This window comes from Lepisosteus platostomus, chromosome 14, assembly GCF_059453375.1.
Source record: "Lepisosteus platostomus isolate fLepPlt1 chromosome 14, fLepPlt1.hap1, whole genome shotgun sequence".
NCBI lineage: Eukaryota > Metazoa > Chordata > Actinopteri > Semionotiformes > Lepisosteidae > Lepisosteus > Lepisosteus platostomus.
Genome location: NC_142624.1, coordinates 35,769,270 through 35,776,391, shown reverse-complemented (window position 1 = coordinate 35,776,391; position 7,122 = coordinate 35,769,270). Strand labels below are relative to the sequence as shown.

General features: G+C 41.1%; 1 long non-coding RNA gene across 1 annotated transcript; it reads left to right on the top strand.

Annotated features, from left to right (window-relative positions):
* Positions 1-366: 366 nt before the first annotated feature.
* LOC148649402 (uncharacterized) lies at positions 367-5,018 on the top strand. Its single transcript, XR_015926344.1, has 3 exons — positions 367-704; positions 1,565-1,671; positions 2,474-5,018. It is a non-coding gene; the product is annotated as an uncharacterized LOC148649402 (long non-coding RNA).
* The last annotated feature ends 2,104 nt before the right edge of the window (positions 5,019-7,122 follow it).

Sequence of the window (7,122 nt, the reverse complement as noted above, 5' to 3'; positions counted from 1 at the left end):
GTTAGAGAATGAATTTATAGTTCCAAGCCTCCAGATAAAAGTTAAAGCCAGTGGTGGTTTATTAAACTTAATGCAGGATAGAAATACAAGTAAGCATAATGCAGACTATTCTATTTAGTTCTATCAATAAACTTGAATCAACAACCAGAAATTAGACTAAACGTGGATTTTAGGGAAAATAAGAGCAAATGCTACACTTTTTTTTTGAGACACCGGCACAGAAAACAAATTGTTCAAACCGCGCTACGAAAAAAAAAAAGATCAATCCCAAAACCTGGAGAGAGAAAAAAAAAAGCTCAACAAAACACAATGCCGTCATTTCACGCTTCTCCCTTCTGCTTTTTCCAGCCTTTCATTATTTTTTGTTCTTCCATTTGTAAGAAAATTAGGAAATGGAAGACAAAGCCTTAGTGTTTGCATTTTAAAAGAGATGTTTTCTGATAAAGGATGCTCTCCGGTTCTGTGGCAGTGTTTTTGTCGCTCTGCTGCCAGTAGCGGTTTCACGACAGAGCCCTTCGTGTCGAGGAGATGATGAATCAGGTTGCAATTCCCGCATTGTACTTCAGCTCCCAATACGCAGCTTTTTATAACGGCCTGCCAGTTCCACAGGCTGGCCCTGGCTACTCACTGCCGCTACCCTTTTCAGAAATCTTTTGTTACCAGAGTGCACCCCCCGGACCCAACCTGTCAGCCCGTGGATCAAGGTACAATGCTCTCTCCAGAGTCAACAATTTACTATTAAAATATATTCTGCAACCAAGCCCTGAGACGTGCTGGAAGTTAATACCGTTTAAACAGGACACAGATCCCAGAAGACGCTGCAGACCAAATGTTTTTGTGTCCAAATATCCCACCGTTGTTTTTAAACTGGTGTGGTGTAGTGTGGTGTTTTAAAAGCACCCGTGTCTACTTTTCAGTCCATCGTGGTTTCAAAATAAGGATTTCAGTTAAAAAGTAAACGAGGTGCAATGTGAACAGTCCGTAACGGGTGTCTTGAGGGGGAAAATGTATTTTATGAGAACATGTTTGATACAGCAAAAAAGGTGCAGTGCAATACATGTTGTTTTTTTAAGAAGCAAGAAAGGAATGTCTATAATGACAAATGAACGCTTTCATTTTATTCCAAAGTCTGCATTTTAGCCATTTAATGAGATTACCCATTGATCCTGTTTTTCTAAACTTGATGATGCTGTATATGGTGTCAGCTAGGTTCTGCAAGTAGTCTGCAAATTCTAAGTATTATGACAACGCATTAATAATGTTTTTGTACTCATTTAAATCCACACAGTTCAAACAAGCCACAAAAAGCTCATACAAATATATACTTTTGATGATGTTGACAGTGTTTGGTACAGAGATAAGTGTTATGTAATGCAAAGAAACTCTTCTTTTGTTGCTCTGCTTGTTGCCTAGTGACTGCTTTGTTTTTAATATTGTGTTTGAAATGATGCTAATACAGACACCAATACTTCAGGGAAATAAATAGTTCTGGAATACATTACCATATTTAGAGAATGTGCTTCAATGTAATTTATCTCACAGATTTTCTTCTCTTTTTCGGAAGGGAGGGGCTACAAGGATGGGGGTTCCTGTCAACAGTCTACAGACCTGTCTTTCCATTATCAGTATATAACCCCGCCGATGCGTCCATTGTAGTCAATCTCTTTCAAGGTGCGCTGCCGGTTTTTCCATTCAGAGATTGCTGACGCGCTCGAATGTTCTTCTGTCCTGTGCCTGCTGGAAAACAAAATCAAGTGAAACAATACAAAACTGTAAAGCACAAACTCAGAAGGAAAAAAAATGGTCTCCACTGTCTCCCCCCCAGGCTGGTTCCAGTAAGTTTTCCCCCTGCTGCTTGCAGTTGAAAGGCTGTGGTGTTCCCAACTGTGGGCCAAGCAAATCACGCTAAACTTTTCTTATTTCATCCCTGTGCGCGCTGCACAGTTCTTTTGCCTTCTTTACCAAGTTGTCTGCTCTTTTATTTTCCATATCTATCTGCGCCTTTTGTCACAGAGTTTTGTCCTACTGACAATCTGCCTGCACAGCCCCAGAGTACACTATAGCATCACACGCACAGTTGAGCTGCACTGAAAGGCTGTAATGGGCAGTGAATCATGAGAGAAGAGTCTGCTCGCAGCTATAGTTCACACAAGACAATGTGCTCGGCTTCCTTATGGCACCAACAGCGCCTTAATAATATCAGAGCTGTTGTGGGTTGTGACCTGGAAATGGTACCGCTGTGATAACAGCTTAGCCTGGCTGCAATAATGCAAGGCAGTGTTATTTCGCCACCACAATCAGTCCAGTCACCGGACGAGACTCGTTAAACTCTAGCCCGGATCAACAGCTTGGCACGCTGTTTTCATTTTCATTTCTAAAAAACGGTAAAGTTTCAACCAAATTAACCAGCACACACGGAAGAAGTCTGGCATCCACGTTTCCGAGAATCAGTCCCATTGTTTTTCTTTTTCAGGAAAGGAAAGCTTCAGAGAAGGAAGCATGAAACCTGCCTGCTGATGTGTGCCAGAGCTGAAAGATGTCATTCTCCACTTCTTTTTGCTTAGAACAAAACGGAGGACATGCCAGGGGTAGGGGTGCCAACTGCTGGCTGCAAAGGTGGCATGGCAGATAAATGAATAGGAGGGAAAAAAAGTGTTTGATTTTATTTTTCTTCTAAATGTCACTCGAATGGTACAAGAGCAGGGCTAAATGTCAGCTACATTAAACCTTGCCGTTTCTCATTATGCAATACAGACAAGTTAAGAACTCGGTGACACCGTTCTGACTTTTTGTGTCTCATATCTGCACTGTACCAACTGTTCGCTCGCCACCACAGATTCTGCTCTGGCAACATCAGAAAACCATAGAGAGACCTTATTAAATAGCGAGTGGTAACTGGCTACTCACCAGCACTGAACAGTCAAATGAAGAGTCCTTTTTTTGTTTTCTCTTCAGCAGTCTTTCACTAGATTTCTTTAAATGTGTGTGTTCATGTTCTGTTTGTTGTCGCTTGAAGGAATCTGTAAGCTCAGAACTTTACCCATTCGTCTGCATCACAATCTGTAGTTTTCTTTTGATTAATGGTAAAAATACAGTCTGTTGGGCTGGTATTAATTACAGGAATCAAGGATCTTTATGTTTGGTTGGGACTCTATTGAAATACAATAGAAGGGCCCACACCACAGGCTACAGATGTACAGTATGTTGCTGTAATGTGTTGATTCAAGATATACATATTCTGAATACTCCATTCTGTTCCTGTATTGTTTGTGCTCAATCTACATTTGACTTGACTCTGATATTCCTTCTAGGATTTTGTGACACAAAGAGATGTCATTTCATTCGAGACCTATTTAAATTAAAGCAAGATTAATTGTGAATAGCTGTTAAACTCCAGGTCTTACATTTGCAATCATGGAATAAACGTTGCCTTAACTTGCACTCTGTCATGCCCTGTATTTCAGCAATATATTACAAAGCATGGTGTCCTAATGACTGTATTCCAATATTGCGTTCCACTTTGAGCCTATACCAAAACTCTATTGTTACCAGAGGTTAGTCTGAGGGAGTCTGTGAATTCTACTTGCTGTAAAAAACAACACAATGATTTAAATATTTCATTTAAGGCTCCTTTAAAATCCATGAACCCAAGGTACTTTTTAAAATACATGTTCAAACCTTTGTTTTGAAATATCTAAGGTCTCAAAAGCAAGGCATGTTTTTTTTTAAAAAAAACAGTGAAATCGATTGGAAAGGTCTTGACAAAATGAATCTAGATAGGAAGGGAAGCTGTTCTTGGGGCAGACCACTTTGATTTCTCTGATCTTGTTTTGTCAGCACCAGTTAGTGTGCTTGGTTTATACTTGTATTTCCTCACACAGCATGTGAGTGTGCGTTCCCTTTCTTTATTTCATATGACTGGAACCTCAAAAAGAGATATGTAGTGATCTTATCACTGTGGATCATGCTGTGCTACCATGAATCATAGTCAGACCACATCCCCGTTGAAAACTGCTATGTGTGCACAAATCCTTTTTGGCATTTTTTCAGACTAACCATTCTGTAAAACCTATAATGTAACCATAGTGTTTTGCCAACAATTGCATGTATATATTTTACTGCTGTATTTACTATATATTCAAATATATATATATTGCAATCAAGCCTGAATCTAAAACCACGTAATGTTGTATAGTGCTTTTCATATGAATACAGAAGATGTAAAAATACAAAGACAGAATGCCACAAATCAATAACAGAGCAAAAGAATAACTAAATAATAACTTTCCAGTCAAGGAGCCATCCCATATCTAGTTTTTAGAGAGTGAGTTGTTTGCATAGTTTTTCTACCTCCCATGGAAAATGAAAAGCGAGATCAAATTAGCAGATTTCTCTGTCTGACAGACTCCCCACCTCCTACAGAACACAGGAGAGAGGTCATTATAACCTTTAAGGACTAGTCTCCTGGTGTCACCCTGAGCATAGATCTTTAGTGTCAGCTGGGAGGAGAGCTCTTCTCAGTGGTCATTCACACTGTGACTGATGGCCTCTCTCAGGTCCTTCACATGATGTCTAACATTCAGTGACAAGGGCCGCTCAATGCAAAACAAAAACATTCTAATTGTCTCATCAAACTGGCTTGTGTCAGTCTCAGGAACATTCCCAGCATTCCACCCCGACTGGGGTCTGTTGTGTGCAGGACTGGAGCAGGCCACAGCACTCAGCACACCATGATAGATGGAGGGACGCTGGTGGCCTGGGGTGGACAGTGATGTCCAATTGATTTGTTCGTGTGGTCATTATTTTGCAGCGCTTCCTCGTCAGTTTGGACACGGGGGGGGGGAGGGGAACAATTCTTGACACCAGAATGTGTAGTTTTCACTCCTGTGATAAAAACAGCTAAATGAATGGTAACAAACGAATTAAAAGTTAACTTCACTAATTTGCAAAGTTGTTAATGAATGTGTTAAAAAACTGCTTGAATGATGCATTCTTTTATTTTTGGCCAAGGAAACCGTCCACTCATCGTGCTTAAATTCCTGTCTATTCTCATGCATGTGTTAAAATAATCATATGATCATGTAAAGAAAACTCTGTATACATGCCTTTTTATTTAAAGATCCACATCTATTTAGAAGCTTTTCATATTTACAAAGCAAACAGAAATTCGAATCAACAAAAAGACAGAGAGAAAAGGGAACAGTTCAGTACTGCCGGGTGGTCATGTGGTCCCAAAAGTTTGATTATCATCTTAAATGGATCAGGAGTTTAAACGATAAATAAATGAAGCTTTGTTATAGGATTAATGGTGTTTTCCAGTTTGCATGACAATGACATTAGTGCTTTGTGTCCAGAAAAATATCCAAACTACATGTGCAAGTCCTTCACCAAACTGCGTCTTTAGTGTCAAGCAAAAGAATGATATCAGCACAAGGAGCATTTCATTTGGGTCTAAACATGATCCAAGATTTCCCAGTGCAAAAATAAAATGTCCAATATATCTTGCGTCATTAAATTACCTGTTCTTCAGTTAGAGTTTCATGACCTGCATCCATTTAAAAAAATCCGAATATGTTGTAGCTGTATGACTTTACTAACAGAGCTTTTGTATTCTTAAGCTGGAACTACAAATGAAACGCATGTCCACAATTTCCCTTTTTTATTTTATTGTCATTGCCTTCTCATTTTTGTCTGCAATTCCATCACTTAAGCATAAAATAAGAGCAGTAGCACTCTAATAGAGTCATTTTGCAGTAACGAGGAACAGATAGCAGTGCCGTTGCTGTGCTTTCTCATGCCACTAGAAAGTGCTCTTCCCCAGTTTATATAGAGGGGCTCCTCTGTTTCAGCTGCAGTGCTCAGCTAAAGCTCTGGTTCTAATTTGTAAAAGAAGCAGAAAGAATGCAATTTATAACTGTGAAAGCAGTGTACCACCAACAAAGCCAGTGCTTATGAAAGCCAGTTCTGAGACCTGGTAAAAACATAAACAGCATAAATCATACTCCTGGACATTCTGAATGACTTAAAGACCATTGAAGGATTTCCACCTCACTTGAGAGATGAACAGTTATATTTTCCATTCGTAAACACAGTGCATGTTCTCTTAAACTCTGCCCTGAGCTCTCAGACGCACACACATGGATACATACAGTACTTGTATGGGCAGGCAGATCTTATTGAAACAGTAGAACAGAATCTCAGCAAGTGGTCTGTTGTAATGGGAAAGCCTAATGGAGACAGGTGGATTCTAGCGAAGTCACTCCCAGTCCCCCTCAAGCAACAACACAGGGCTACTAAGGAAAAGCATGGCCTGCCATGACACTCTTTAAAAGGCAACATCCCTTTGATTGTGTGTGCAAGCATTTAGGAAACTCAATTCTGAAACCGCAAAGGCCTCTTAGCCCCTCCAGTGAGTCACTGAGGTCTGGGACTGCAAACCAGGCTTTCAGTGGTTTAGCTGTGCAAAGTCTATGAATCCCCATGATCATGCTGCACTCCAGCGAAGCCACCTGCTTCCGACAGACTGAAGGTCTTCCAGTGCCGAAGTGGCAAATGTCATTGTAAGGGACCCAGCAAGGTATCTGTGATGAAGAGCTGGCTGATCCCTCCCTCTCACCACAAAGTGGGGAGATTGCTAAGCCTCGCTGCCTGCTTTTAAGGATTTATCTAGATTTTTATGCAGCTCACCAGGCCTGATTTTAACAGATTGTGAAGGTGCTTTGGGGGAGCTGCAGGAAGCCCTCAGCCATGCGTCAAGCTTAGCTTTCCCCAGCCCCCAGCAGATATTTGTTCTTGATGAACAAATATACATTTCAAGGATGGTGCAGTTGAAGCAGGGCTCACAGGTACTGAGACTGTTTCAGTAGTTGATATCACCCTCTTACCTAAGCAAGAGACCCTCTGTGGCGTGGGGGAACGCACTGCTGTCTGGGGAGTGCAGGAGTGACCTGGCAGAGCTGCACCAACCATGGGCGACGATGAGCAGAACCGAATGAAGCTCACTGCGGGCTATCGGTTGCAGTGTAAGCTGCAGTGTGTAGTATCGCAGGTTCCACCTGTGCATGCTCTATATTAGGTTTTCCCTTTTCCTGAGATTTTCGTAGCACAGCTGGCCGTCCAGGC